Source organism: Bombus pascuorum, chromosome 13 (genome assembly GCF_905332965.1).
Source record: "Bombus pascuorum chromosome 13, iyBomPasc1.1, whole genome shotgun sequence".
Classification (NCBI taxonomy): Eukaryota; Metazoa; Arthropoda; class Insecta; order Hymenoptera; family Apidae; genus Bombus; species Bombus pascuorum.
The window spans coordinates 10,983,638-10,999,907 of NC_083500.1; the positions used below are offsets into that span (position 1 = coordinate 10,983,638).

Sequence of the window (16,270 nt, forward strand, 5' to 3'; positions counted from 1 at the left end):
TATCCTAATTTTTTTCCTTTCTCTTTTCAAAGCTTGGAACACTAAAATAATTAGGTATCACGGTTTAATTCTTATGAAAAATTATTAAAATTATTAAAATTTGGGAAGAGATACAAAGGATCAGAGAAACAAGAGCTGAATAATGATATTAGGATATAAGTACTTATAAATATGAAGCGCTGTGATAATGTTGGAAAGGCAAACAATAAGGTACGAAGTACGAATATAGGATCTCCCTAACACTAAAGGTATGCTGAAGTGCGAATCTCCACCTAGATTCAAGATAGCGAAGTGTCCTTAATGACATCAGATATTGCAGTACATTGGCGTTTAAATGGCAGCTAAATTATTGACAAAAACATTTATTTGTCACGTTGAGAACTTTGACAATTTTCGGATAACTTTCTGTTGAAACAAGTATCGTTAATTAACAAAGTCGTGCTGCTGATATCTACGGTTTTCTAACGAGACATACTTTTGCATCTCGTGCACCGAATATAATACGAGGAATTTTTGACTGAGAAATTCCTCTACATGCTTCTTATTCATTTGATGCTTTCTATTTTCCGAGAACTATTATATTTTTCTTACATCAGATAAAAGAAGAAAGGGTGGAGAATTTTCAATGGAATCGCAATTCTCTGTAGAAAACAATTTTCTTCCATTTTATTTTAAAAACTTTAATCATAATGAGGCTACGCGGTAGTTCATTCATTAAGAACAATGTATTATTTCTGATAGCTTATAGAATATTTTTGTTCATTTTCTTCATTTTGTTCTAATATGTAATAACAAATTTAAATCATAATAAGATTTCATAGGAACATTCGTGTACTAATTTTGGAAGTTAGTACGAATTATAAAATGAAATTATACTTACTTCAGATAACTTAATTACCGGCAAAAAGATATGAAATGCTCATCCTTGATGGCGAGGACGATTCGAAAGACTAACTTTTAATAGCTGACAGAGTTATATTTTCAGATATTATAGGACTACCTAGGAATTGTTACGGACTACGAAAAATAAAACTTGAAATTTACTAAATAAATAGACGCCTAAACGAGTTACGACATTTATTAACATTATTAAAACGACAGATGTGTGCAAGTTCTAATTAGCTTCGTTAATTGCTCGAGTAATATTACAAAATGTAGCTGAAGCTAGAATATTTGCTACTTTCATATTTATCGCGTAATCGTTCTATCATATTTTGAATTAAACTTATCCTGAACGAAAAATGTTGCTTTTTCGTTCAAAGGAAAGAAGTTGCAAGCTTCAAATGGTAATTTTTATATTCTTTGAAAAAAGTTATATTCGTAATCAAGAGAAAAAACGATTCCGCGCTCCATTTTTCTCCGTCTTTATCTGAAAATATTTTTTTAGGAAAAGCCGTCTTCTAAATTTGAAGATGAAAAATCGGTAGTAGTTAATCCATCGAAGATCATAAGATTCAAGGGAAGCAGAACATTACCCGGTGAAAGAATTTGTACAGTCGATCATCAATCTTCTACACAATTGCCAACATTTACAGTATTCTTCTACTGCAGCATGAATGCCCACTTCATTTTATACTTTGTTGGAAAATGGTACATGCTTAGTATTATATGGCGTGGTTATAACTAAGTAAATGTTAATAATTATGTCTCTCACGTATTCAACATTCATAATAATTATTTTTAAAGTCGAGGTGAACAGCGGCAGCATTAATCTTGTTTTATATACTTCGTACTTCTAATTAAAAGTGATGTTGCGTTTTTCATATCGATTATCTGTCTCATATATGGTATGCAATATGAACATTTATTTGTAAATTTATTAGTTTCCGTTACTCGTAAATTTCATCCTCTGTATGAAAAGATTTTAGTCTTCCTTTCTACGTAATGTAATAAATTAAGGCAAAAATAATTCTCAGCTGAATTGATAAATAATGCATTAAGTTACTAATATATATTGTTTCATAGTGGATTGCAGACATTTCTACAAATTTATATTTTTATGAACTCAGTTCACGAAATAGAAACTGAATGAAGATTCAGTGTATCTATTAAAAACTACAATGGATGCAGTACTTTCTATACTTTATATATTTTTGCACAATCTGTGGATCTTTGCATCTTTAAATTTCGCATAAACGCATCATAAATTGTACAGTATCACAAAACTTGGAATTCATATACTAATTCGATCAACGTTTGAAACTTTAATTTTGTTTTACAACGACATATATTTAAAAAAGTCGTCGATGGTAATTGGAAATTTTACTTTTGTACGATTTACGGCATAAATTCATTCTGTATGTAGGTACAAGGAACGCCTGTAAACCATGAGCAATTCAGATGATCAGGAATGACTAATAACGGATGTCATAAGATCGATAGTTTGGAAAATGTGCGAAGGAGTTTATAAATGGCAAGTAAGCTGATGTTGCGTTACTTTGAAAAATGGGAAACATTGTTCCTAGAGGGTCTGTCACAGAATAGAGAAGACAGAAGTACGTTCTACTGATTCTGAGATGACTGTGAGTAACAACGTAGCACTTAACCAAAACCCTGAAATGGATTGCTTTGCAAACTTAACCACCGATTCCATAAAGAGCTATTTTTTACATTTTTAGCATATGTGACGTATGTGATCAAATCTTTTTGTTAAAGAGACTTTTTTAATCTGACTCGAGGATTTTACCTTCTCAAATCAGATTAGAAAAGAAACAATTTTTTATTCCAAAAGACAAATTAGTTATTTATATAATTTTATTACATATATACAAGAAGGAATATTTAGAATGTCATCGAGCGTCGGAATTTAGAAACTTGATCGTTCGAGAGCAACTCCTTGTTTATTTTAATTAAAAGCAAACAACAACGGGGAAAGTATAAACGTATGGCGTCAACAAGCAAGATACAGAGAATTGCGTGTATGTGTGGATATTCGTTGATTTATTTTTGAGGGCAGAAGATCCGTACGAACAAAAGCAGTGTTCGTTAACTTTCATATTGTCCTTACTTATTACCATTCTTAATTGGATACTGTTTAATCCTATATGCTTCGATATTCATTCCTTGAAAGCATTCTAAATAGCATCTGATAACAAATTCATCTGATATAAAATATTCAATATTGAATGAATACGTATTGCTAAAATATTCACTATTAAAAGAAAGCTAAGAGCTACGGTCGTGTTCACGTTAAAAAAGTATTTAAGTTCATCTAACGTTTGTTAAAAAGACAAAAGACGAGTGCTTTCTAGATTCCTTTCGACGCTGAATTACTCAACTTAATAATCGCTTGATACTAACGATAAGTGAAATCCACAAACACGCTACCTCAATATCATACCCAAAATGGAAAAGAAAATCGAATTTCTCTACTCTGTCTCGTAGCAGTTGCTATGCTTTTAATTCTACGTTCTATTCTCCTTCCTACGAATGATCATTTTCGAATCTTTTTCGAGGTCCAGTGCGAACACGTTCCAGGTAGCAACGTCTATCGATTCGGTATGTTTGATTCATCGATGTTAGACGATGACAAACACGGTCGCTGGTACATGCCACAGGCAATGGACGGGTTGCAATTTCTACAATAACATTTGACGCAATGCGAGAGTACCGAGTATGGTGATATCGACAGGAATGGCCAGAGTGAACTTTGTCTTGGATATCTCGTGTCTCCAAAGAAAATGAGGGAAAATATCAGGAAAGTAAGGAAGGTTATCGGGAAGCTGTTTTCGTGGCTCATCCTGCGATGAAAAGTCGATCGGCCGAGAGAAGAGGATCAACACCTCTTTTCGAAACGTACCGGCGGCCCATCCCTAGGCGGCGAGAAGCTCGATCAGCGCTTGCGCCCCGATGCTAGCTATAAGAATCTGACCGGCGCTCGTAGGGACTTCAGTCCACCCCGTGGTACCGGTGTCGCGTTCCTAGTTTCGTCGCTTTTTTCCTTCCTCTGAGCCCTTTCGTGGACGACGTTGTCGCTATGTTGCTTTTCCCGTATCAGTGACAAAGAACGAACGATAAGGTGAGAGAGAGAGAGAGTGAGAGAGAAAGAGAGAGAGAGAGAGGGTGTGTGTGTGTATGCATGCAAGGGTAAAAAGAGAAAGAGAGAGAAGAAGAGAGCGTGATCATTCCCTGGCGCGCGCGGCACCAGCGAGCAAGGCGACTGGCGAAAGAGAGTGGAGCACGAGAAGTGGAGAACTCGGGGAAAAAGAAGAAAGACAGAGAAAGAAAGATAGCGCGCCACTGAGAAAAAGAGCAGCTTTTCCTCCCTTCTCCGGCTTTCTGAAGCGATAGACAGGACAGCGTCGTCAACGTCAGCAGCGACGTCGGCATCCTGGACGATCAGCGTACGTTCACATCGAAAGAAATATTTTGCTAGTAGTTGCCTGTTATTTTCATCTATTCGCCTTTAGTGATCGTGATTGTCGTTGCAAAGCTTCGTCGTAAATAGCATTCTTTCTGAAATTTGTAGCCAACGGTGCGACGGACAAGTCTGCCGCGGTGAAAAAACGTAAATGCAACGCGCGTATTATTCGTGGTTCTTGCTGTTTCCTGAATAAGCTTTGACAAAGACTGCGAAAGGAAGTAAGGAGAGAAATTTTCTACTCTCTTTTCGTAACCTTTGAAACCGTCGAAACTGGACATATCCGTGCCTCTAGTCGTATTCATGCAGTAGAAGTGCATGTCGATTCGCGTTGCCAGGCTTTCCGCGCTTTCATTTTTCTTGCCAACAAGTTTTACGGCATTGTACCGCGAGACCAGCCTCCGCTATTCGTTGTCACCGAAACGATTGCTGTATCTTAATCAATGGAAACTCGATCGACCGTTCACTAGATCCGATTTCGAAATATTCGAACTCGAGATAGAAGTTTTCGCTTTAAGGATCTACCATTGCGAGCCTTTGAAGGCGTAACTGTTAATTAATTCCAGCAAGCCTTTGAATTTCTTTTTCTAATTTCAATTCACCACGCTTCCATAAACGTTCCATTGACTTCGAACTTTGAAACTAAAAGTTCGTCGATACCTTTCGTAGACAACATTCACCGCAATCTTTTACTTTTTCGTTGACAAAGATCTTTTTTAATGAGAAAGCAGAGTAACGTAGCTATTGGCCCGTGTTCGACGATAATTCGATATTTTGTTAGTTATCATAAAACATTATCATAAAGATATCTGGTCAGTACGCTAAATGATACTTTACTACGATAAAAACGTAGACAAATTAATACAAGATATCGTTTGATTTTTAATTTTTGATCAATATCGATATTTGCAAAAGAGTTCATTAAATGTTTGCATGAACGTTCATTTGCTATGTTTCAGCTTTCGTAGCGTTAATCAAAGAGAATTTAGAGAGAGACATAGCACACAAAATTAACATTAGAGTATGTGTTTGAGCAATTACGTCATTTGAATGACTTGTTAATTTTCCAATGGATGCAATAATTTTTACTTAATGCAATTTAGATTGTTTACTTCTGTCAACTATACCTTCATTCATAACTTTGTTATATTCCCACAATTATCTTTCCATCCTTCTTACACTTACTTTTTCTCTTACTTTGTAGTATTGACTCGAGTTTATTAGCCATGGTGAACACAAAAGGAAAAAGTTGAGTAAAAGTTTGAAATGGAATCTAGATAGCAGTAATTATACAACGCTACAGTAAGCACGATCGAGGATCAAACTAATTGAAATTTTATCTAATAAGTAATCGATATTTAATCGCATCTGCTTTATAGTTTAAGTAATCTGTCTTTAATATAAAGTTTTGCATGATTTGGACTCTTTCAAACGCATGATATTTGCGTTTTAATAACACAGCACAACATACCATAATTGTCTGTTAAGCGAAACAATGAAATAGCTATTTACTCACAAACGATTATTCGCATAGTTCTGGAAAGAGAGGGATGTTTTAAAAACAGCATCAAATTAATTCTCGGTGGTTTGTAAGTTCGTATATTCTTCACAATGTGATAATAATGACGCTTTAATCGAAAATCCATTGAATTTCTGCCAATTAGCATTCTCTTGGCGGAAACATACAACAACCTTCCGTTTGTTGAGTCATTAACTTATTTAATTAATATTAACTGTATTTTCACATATTTTAATATTATACGTTAACCGATTTTTGGTCTTCAAAATATAAAACACGATGAAGAATTTTCGATTTACTAATAAGATAATTAGAGTCTATTAAGTATTATATACCTCTAATTAATTATACTTCTTGATCGTCTTAATTATTTATACTCGCTAATATTCGATAGCTCTAAGTATTAATAAAATATCTAAGTAGCATTTGTCGAACAATATCGAAGAGATATTTAACAATTTTATTAAAAATTACTGACTTTAGTGGAATTTGTGAATTTTCTTCAAATATTCACATCATGTTTCTTCTCGCGATTTTCTTTTATTATCGGTGATTTTTATCGTATAATAGGTCATAATAATATCGTAGATCGAACAACGACTGATCTCTCACGGTTTACAGTCGCGAGCCACGTGATTGTTTTTCGTGTGCAGTTCGATAGATTTGAAATCATAATGGAACGCTGGCTCGTATTCTCTCCTAATCAATTGTAAATTTTCTAATGGTTTACAATTGAAATTTGATTATATAATCAACTCCAACTTTAACATAACTGAACGATCAGTAGTTTCCAACTATCGATCCTAGCAGGTTCATCTCTAACTTTAGAAATAAAGGCTGAGCCTCGACCAATATGTCAAATGTTAATGTCACTGGATCGTAACATTTTCTGACAGTTACTTAAGACGCCAATAAAAGCGTAAATATACGTTATAGTTAGCGTTTCATCCGGTATTGTGACGAGAAAATAACTAACTTTTAGCTGCTGAATGTCACTATTGCTATACTGCGAATGTTTACGAAAAATTCGAAGGCGCAAAAACGTATGAAATGGTTTAGAATTTAATTGAAATAACATTCTTCTTACATCCGATCTTTTTAATTGTATTCGTAAAGATGCAAATTTTCTATCATAAGATTTTCCAGATTTTCCTCTATTTTTCTTTTGTCTGTATTTGTAGATTAAAAATTGCTGGGAACGCTGCGAATATCTAAAAATATGAGACACTGAAATTACTCAGATCCAATTATTACTTACATTCCATTTCTTTAATTGTATTCATGAAAATATGAATTTGCATAAAAATTCGCAGTCGCGGTTACTCTCTTCTTCCGTTTGTTCTTTAAAACTTTCTTTTGTTTCTTTATCGCCTGTTTCAACTTGTCTTTGGTTTCCTCAATTTTCTCAGCATTTTTTTTCAAACCTAGTAGAGCTATAATTAACCCTAGAAACAGAAAAGGACTCTATACCTTCAACTTTGTAGCTCGTTTATAGCCGTGGAAACAATAGCGGTTGATAAAATGCGTGTTTAACTCTGCATTCTTTTCGCCTTTTCGCTCAGTGAAAAGTTTCTAATGGCATTATAGAAAGCAATGTCAGTCCAGTCCTACATTTTACCTTTTAATTAGTGAAATATATCCTCTGACACATTAATTTATAAACTTTTCCTTCCATAGATTACGACGAATACCTACACTCTGTCGATCTGGAAAATAGGCAAAAACACGCGTGATCGGTAAAAAGTGAGCTTAAGCGTGTTTTGAACTCTCTGGGACAAAGCAACACGAAGAGAGGAATGCAATCAGCTTTATGTACTTACGTGCAACTATTTCATTTACAATTCAAAGTTTAATACCGGTAGTTGCTCTAAAACATAGCACATATATGTATATATACCACTCAAAGCACTATCAAGGGAAAAATACACTTGTATATATATACGCTATATACGTTTCACCGTATAGAACATTAAGCGACTAATGGAATTAGAATGAAACAGAGCTTATTATTATTAACCAATGATGGATTATCGTTTCAATTTCACGTAACTATAATAGTAACACAATTGATCAATTTATCAGTATATAGCGTAACTAACATGGTTGGTTGGCAAAGTTCGACCAATATTTGTCCAGTGTGAATAGTTTCTGTCTGAGATATGTCGTTTCATACGTCATGCACGCGAACTTGAATAGAAACCAGGAAAATATTACAGTATCACTGAAAAGTTAGGGCATCTATCTGTTGTTTTTGGCTTCGGTAACGTATTTTTCAATTTCTACTCTCTGTTGCCACAATATATATATCCTGAAATTTATTTGTTTTCAATAGAATATATTACTCTATTTTTAAGTCATAAAAAAGTTTTTGTAAAATAGCGACAGACTCGAAAAGATCTTATTATCTTGAGAAAGATCTTACGGATAATAATTGCCTAAACTATTTACTTTAATGTATGTTATTTCTTTGATGCAGTGTTTTTCATTTGCTTAGCATCGTAGCGTATCTGTCTGAAAGCCGTCTCTTTGAAAGTCTTAAGGCTTTTCCGCGGAAAAGACTTTAGAACGTTAAGCAGAGTGGGCAAGTCTTTATTTAATCGTTCATTGTCATTTCATCAGGAAATTATATAACGTTTTTAATAAGGAAGGGAATATTCCAAAGTACATAAATAAGAACCGAGCGTGTCTGTCTAGACTTTTCTAAATATTTTCGTTCATCTTTAACACTCCTGTAAAGTAAAATTACGCATAAATATTTACACTTGTACACATGCATAAAAAGTAACTCGATTATCTTCGTTAATTCTAGAGACAGGGAAAAATTTCATTCACAAAAGTCGATCGACGTAGAAGAGATCATAAAGCATGCTGACGTCAAAATAGAAGAAAGCTTCGAACAAGTTTTATCAAAAAACGAGAGCATGCTTCGATATTTTTTATTGTCATTGTACTTTTAAGCGACACGCTACAATTTATCATATCTACAGTACAATGGTAGATATCTAGGAGATTTCAATGACCTATAGCACAAGGTCAAGCCGATGACAAATAAAACGGCAGACCACCGATTCTCAAGTCACAAAGGGTGCTCGAAGTGGTATAGTGTACGTTTACGTCGGCAGGCATGACATTGCAATCGACAGATGAAAGGGACTCGTACATTTCTTATCACTTCCGGATTGATTGGAGCACACGTTGCGATCGTTCGTCTTTGTTTCATGTCTTCCGGCGTATTTGGCTTCTTTTTTCTGCTACACGATACGTCTTGGCGTTCACTGAAGAAGTAAGTTAAGTGGCGTTACGTCGAGCGGACGAGCTGTTCACGAAATTGGCTCGCCACAACCTATCTATCCATTCGGCAAGATCCTATTGATTATAGCTTTTACTGTGCGTGTATTATGTGCAAAGCATCCATCATATCGCTACATTACTTAGCGAATAATACAACGACAATGTTAGAAGGTAGGAAACAAGGAGCCATTCATTGCAGCGTATGCTACAATTAATGCGGAAGTGATAAGAAGCGCATGAACTCCGCCAATCCGATAATTGCAAATAGACGACACCACTCTGAGAGTCTCTCGTGAATCGTCGAATATGAATCATTATTTTTATTTTATCATTATTATCTTACGCTCTTATTTAACAGTGGATAATTTCGCGCCATCAACTATCGAGGTCATCTAATAGTTTCTTTAAAGATAACAGAATAGGGAATGTCTCTTAAAAAGATAGATTTGATCTTGAAACGTTGAAAATTAATCCCTAATTCCTCTGAGAGATTGTTACTAATATTATGACGCGATCAAATTGATTTGATACGATTAATAACTTGATTAATACGATGAATGTAATCCGTCGTTAATTTGTGCATTTTAGTGAAATTTAAATACCGTCGTTATAGATCGATCAAAGTGTTTGGATACTTATAAACGGTAGTGTAGATCGTGGAGGGACAACCCTTATTGAAGATGCTATTTTAGGCACTCAATTTGTCGTCATATCGGTTCATAGGTAACAAAACTTCGGTTTTCATTAGTAGTACCTATGAATTTTCCACCTTGAAAAGATAAATTTGCTGTATCAACATACACAATGTATACCTACGTGTCGTTTATAGATGCACGTGCCGTACATCCGCACACATTGCATTCGTTATCAAGCGATCAAATTGAGTGAAATAACAATTGGACCGCATCCAATATCTGGATCATCGTCAGTAAACCTTTTACGATTCTTCCTCTGTAATTGCTTTTATTTTTTCGATAGAAACTTACATGGCTGTGTGATACTACATTTCTAGCAACTTCTAGTATCATGCAGCTTATGTTTTATTTTTTTTCTCTTTGTTTTTTAATTATACACTCAATTTATCTCGAACTAATTAATCGACCAATTTCCTATATAAAAACGTACTTACGTATATGTATATATATATCCATGTATATGTATAGTGTATAAAGATTCTACTTTTACTTGGCGTGTACAAACATGAAATATTTGCTGTAGGATCGAACCGATGCGACGTACAATATAAATGTCTGTCTTACTCGATACTAGGAGATGTCAGTGAGACCAATCGATAACATTTATTCGACTTTCGGTTAAACGTGACTGCTCTTTTCGAAGCAACTAGTTTCTACTTGAAGGAGCACGTTCTATGTAGAAATAAAACGATAAATTCTATATCCTAGCATTAAAATAAAAAGAACGTGATCTATTTTATATTCTTTACTTTAAATACTTTCTCTATGGTTAAATAATATTTTATATGATTGATAGTTGTACATAATTCTAGTTTTTATACAGTTGGACAATATTTGATACAGTTAACAATCGTGAATCGTTATTAATTAAACGATGTCGAAATTTAATTAACAGTTGGCTCTCGAAAAACGAAAAGATTGATATATTGGTAATTATATCGCACGAAGATCTTGGTATTTCATATTGAGCATTACCACTTGTAGCATTCGAGAGTGTCAAGGAAGACGGAATCGTGGAGAGGAAGTTATCCGCTGAATAATGAATGATCGATCCGCTCGTTTATCTTGCTGCTACATAATATTTAAGCAAGATAAATATTCGACCTTAACTACTTGTTCCGATACTTGTTTCAAAATTCTAGTTTGCTCTCGAAGTAGTTTTTTCTTCCTGCAACTGCTTCAACGTTTCATTTACATGATCCAGTTAATTATAGGGAAGATATAATATTTCTGAAATAAACAAAGTGCCATAATATCTTTATCGAAAGTGATTGCTATACGAATGCTTTTTATATTCACGGGAGAAATTTACTTCGTATACAGAACGTTTGTTTCAGGGAATTGATTTACTCGGAACGTGGAACAATTAAGTGGATCATCTTTCAATTTCTCGCGGGATTATTAATAAAAACTGGATCGTCAAACTATACGGATAAAATACCGTTGCATGTTTTATACTTACGTAATTCTCCAACAATGAATCTATCAAATAGTTTATTACTATAATTAAACAGACAATGATGATTGGTTCGGTGATTTATGATATACATGAACATAGAAATTTGAATTTTCGGACAGTGTCTTTCCAATTATGCGTTTTGGTTTATTCGATATTTATGAACACGTAATAGCTTTCACGTGAAATCAATATCCAATTTAATGCACAGAGTTCAATGGGACAAACAAATATATCTAGAGACCTTATCAGAAATTATGTTCAACAATTAAGTATACTCGATGCAACGATACAACTATCATTGACAAATGGTATGAGAATTTACCAAAATAGTATAAAATAATAATAAATAAAATAAGCTTGCAAGCGTAGAATAAACAAAATTTCAAAATACAGATATTTGCCTGAGAGTTGCCAGGTACTTGAGCAAAATAAAATGTTAGCTTAATTGGCAGCGAATGTTGAATGAATTTTGCGGTCATTTTTAATAGATATTTCGGCTCGTTTGGAAAATGCGCACGTTTTTCCTTGTTTGTCGATAAAATTTCTCAATTCGATATTTTAATTCACACAGAATAACAACTGATACAAATATATTACACATAACGAACCATTAATCGAGGGATTACGAAGATTCGTAATTTTCTATCCTGTTGTTTAATTACTGTATCGTGTGTGTGCTTGAAAACAAGTAATTGTTAATCCCTCGATTATAAGCATAGCTTTTATTAAAATATTTAATGATAATCTATCGTGTTATTAGAAACGAAATACGCTAAAATATGTTTACCTCGTAGATTCATAATAAATTAAGATTTATAATATTATTTTCATAACTTCTCCAACCTGTTGCTATGAAAAAGCAGCTAAATTTTAAATACATTTATATAGTATGTACACACTGGCATTTTTATCTTAGTCCGTTTAGTTATGCACGATATTAAAATGGGTTCTTTTGAAATAGACGCTTCAGGTGACAATTATTCGACATGTCTCAGTCTCGGTATATCTTTTCATATAGAAATATACTACGTATCCGCACATTCTTCGATGAATAACTCGTTCAAATGAAATCACTGATTAGATGAAATATTTTATACGAACTCAAAGGGAAAGTTCAGTGAAAAGATCCAGTTTTATTATGAAACGTGCAATCATAAGAAATCACGTTCAATTTACGAGATGGGAAACTGTAGACTATTAAACTTCAAACTTGTACTTTACCGATACTTATTTCTTTATTTATATCTGTTTGCAGTAAATAACTTGTAACTTTTTTTATACACATTTTCATGTTGCTTCTAAGTTTTACCAGTATAATTTCATCGATTTACAAACCTCGTTGCTACTAAAATTTTAAAAAGTTTCCTCTAACGCGTATAACATATGGAACAAAAATTTTCAAATACTTTTATTTTATTGTATTTTTTATACTTATCGCTATACCTTTTATTATCGAATGTTTATAATAATTTCTAATTTATAATAACAACTGTTTGTAATAATTTCATTTGAAAACCCTGAAAAACTCTGATCGTTGTTAGTACAGGTCCTAAGTTCATTAAATACTCGTAGCGCGTAATAAACCAACACTAATACGCTACAAATTGATATAACAGAGCAGTGTTGAAAGTTGTTGCAACTTGCAAATAATTCGTACGAAGCTTGCTTACATTGTTAATGAGCTTTATGATGTTTAGTATACGTACGAGGATGGAATCGAGCGGAGAATTTTATTTTAATATATTCTACTTTCACCATACCATTTTAACCAATCTGAATGCACAGCACGATTCGACTCGCTTAGGTGGCTGAGACTAAAACGATTATAAAAGCTATGCTAATCGGAATTGACTTTTGCAGGCGCAAGGGTTTTAATGGTTTTAGAGGTCCTCTATCAACAGATTCGGGGGAGGAAAAAAATGGTACGATGTGGGATAAAAATGGCACGATAGGTGAATTTAATTTTACATGTAAAATACTTGGTACACGTTTCTTCGTCGGAACGAAAGGAAAACAACATTCTTTCCATGGTCTTTCAAGAGAATCCTTCTCCGTGTATAAAGAACTTTTCCTCTTGAGAACATTTTTAAGCACGTTGCATACCTGACCTTTGCACTTCGTGAAACTTTGAACCCTATGAATTCAAGCAATTTTCTAGCCTTCGATTATTTTTCATTTTCGATACCTTCGTATTAACCCTCGAACATTAGGATCAAAGAACGTTACGTTTATGCTGTCATAAGTGAACTTTCATCCCGATACATCTCTCTTCATTTTTGAAATCAATGAAGTCAAGTAAATGTTTTATTACTATTCAATTATTGTAATCGTGTCTGTTATATATTTGATTTCTTATTTTGCAATGAAACTGCCATTCCGCAAATTTTCGTTAAATGAACGTTAAATGTTTGTGTTTTATCTATAAGTGTGGATGTAACAGTATCGACAGCGTAATATCGTCGCACGCCTTAGGACAAAATTTCCACCACGTTAAAAAGTTTAAAGTATATAGCAGAGAAGCGGAACAACTTTGCATGATAATGTGCGATCGTCAGTGTACATATATGCTACATATTTACATGAAAAAGCACTTTTCTTATTTGCATAATTTAACATCACGTCACAGTAACCCTGGCATCTGTATTCTTGACTTGGTCAAGCAACCACTTCACTATTCAAAGGGTTGAAAGAACGCTGGGTATATACGTGTGTGCAAGTAAAAAAGTACTTGTTACAGTATACATGCGTGTACTTTCAGGCTAACTTCTTTGTTCTTGAAAGCGTTCTTCCACTTTCTTTCGAGAGAAACGCAATTACTTCTTGAATTACTTATCGAACTGAACTTTAATTGGAATTTTTATGATTACATGTTTATTCTTCTTGCAACGATTAACTCTGTATTTCTTGCTAATTCTAGTGAACGACTCTTACAAATTTTCCCCCCCGGATTTTTAAGTTTCTAACCGATTAATCGTTTTGCCAACAATGTGAATCGGTTATCGTTTTCGGTGTAAAATCACCAGGCATCCTAATGCTCATGGACAAGGGTGCATTTTCGATCGATTAGGCATTTAATCAAGCAAGCTGCTGATCCGCTGATATTTTCTTCTTTTTCTTCTTCATTTAAACAGTGCGTTGACCACGTGTTATCCTTTTTGTTAGATTAGTTTAACGGCCCTTGTTTTCGCAATAGCGCTTTTCCATCAAGCGCGTTACAAAATTATTTGATGAATTTTGCTCAAACTACAAATAAAGAACAGCCAGCATACGCAATATGGGAAGACACGTTGTGTAATTGAGAGAAGACAATTGAAATATAAGTTTCGATCGATTTGAGATTAGGTATCATACTGCTTTCCACTGTAAGTGCACTGAGATTTCAAAGTTAAAGTCGCTTTATTGCACGACAACTTCATCAACTCGACTTCTTGAACAGCTGTACATGACACTTGTTTAAACGAGAAATAAGGCCACTTAATCTCTTATTCACCACAGTCCGATTACCGGGAATTGTGTGACACGCTTAGAATGCAAGTTTTCATATTGTGTTATGTCTTAGTTAAAACATATCTTCCTGCATATCGTTTCAAATATTGAACATATTGAAATATCACGTACAATACACGCATGAAATATTTAAAAATGATATCTGTGTGAGTGTGTATTTTAACATTACATTAATCTAAATTTGCTTCTCAATTCTAGAGAGAGAGAGAAGGATCAATAGCGCTGGTCACAGACGACAATGAAGGCGCAAAACGCAGTGAATCTATAGTTTTATCCTGTTAAATTCTAAGAGATTTGTGGAGGACTTGTAATCATATCGATCGCAAATTTTATTCCCAAATTCTAAATTATAAAAATAGTTACACACAACAAGGAAGAAAGTCATGGACGAATTTAACAATAGCAGTTTCCTTTCAAATTTTGTAACAGTATAATAGAACCTCTCGTATCCGAACACCATTATCCGAATATCTCGATATCTGAACGTTCTGCTCCAATATCCAAACGTTTCGCTATCCGAACAGAATGTCTGCTGATAATAAAGTGCAGCAAATACTATTATTTTACGTATAACAGCGAAAAGAAATGAAATTCACGAAGATGTGCCTTCTCCAAGCCTTTCCATAATTAACTTATAACGCAACTATCGACAGACTTAAATTGGCTCTCGTCTACTTACATTACCAATGATCCTGTATTACGTTAATATAATTCAAAGCGACGAAGGCAGTAGCCCAATTGCAGATATAATAGTTACGATTGTTTAGCTATGATTCGTAGAGGATGAATTGACGATGAACAATAGCTTCAACCGCTCTTATTCCAACGTTGGACAGTATTCGGCCAGAATGCATTTCCAAATTGAAGCCGTCTTCCTCCGCATTATATTAGATTGCCGTATAAGTTTCGTCCCGCCACTTCATATAAGTTTATCAACGTAATCACTTGAAATACACTGTTCGCATAAGTAATGGATCTAGAATTCAAATAAGATAGACCAAGCGTAAGATATTCCCGTTTGTTTTTTCACAGTTACGAGTTCAGACAGGTTCTTGCAAACGTTCGAAATGCTAGAGTTGTATAAGGTATAGAACATTGCATATTCCACGAGTTTCCAGTTACTACAAATGGACAAGGTTAGCAAACAGGCATTCGTTTTGTATTTCTCGAGGATGCTCCAACGATGCTTCGTTCTTGTCGTCAAAGATTTGCTAAATTTTACGCTTCATACTTTGGCCCGTCTTAAATTCAAGATGAAAAATGGCTAGGTGAAAATATCCGAACGCGTTACCTTTGCAATTTTTAGCTCAACTAATATGCTATTTTTTCTTAAACGTAAGGTGCTGATCAAAAGTAGTTTAATCGCTAACTGTTAAAATTTCTTTTCATAGTTATATACCTGGGTTTCTGAAGGGAAACAATGTGAATTTTTCCAATCT

General features: G+C 34.1%; 1 protein-coding gene across 4 annotated transcripts in view; it reads left to right on the forward strand.

The window, feature by feature from the left end:
* The first annotated feature begins 3,874 nt into the window (after positions 1 to 3,874).
* The window catches only part of LOC132913252 (metabotropic glutamate receptor 7-like), a 43,514-nt gene continuing 31,118 nt past the window's right edge, over positions 3,875 to 16,270 (forward strand). For 2 of the 4 annotated variants that reach the window (XR_009659347.1, XM_060971440.1), the window contains exon 1: positions 3,875 to 4,343. The gene's annotated coding sequence lies outside the window, so the exon portion shown is untranslated. Of the gene's footprint in view, positions 4,344 to 4,468; positions 4,582 to 16,270 lie in introns of all 4 variants that reach the window. The other 2 variants (XM_060971437.1, XM_060971435.1) reach the window with 2 other exon arrangements.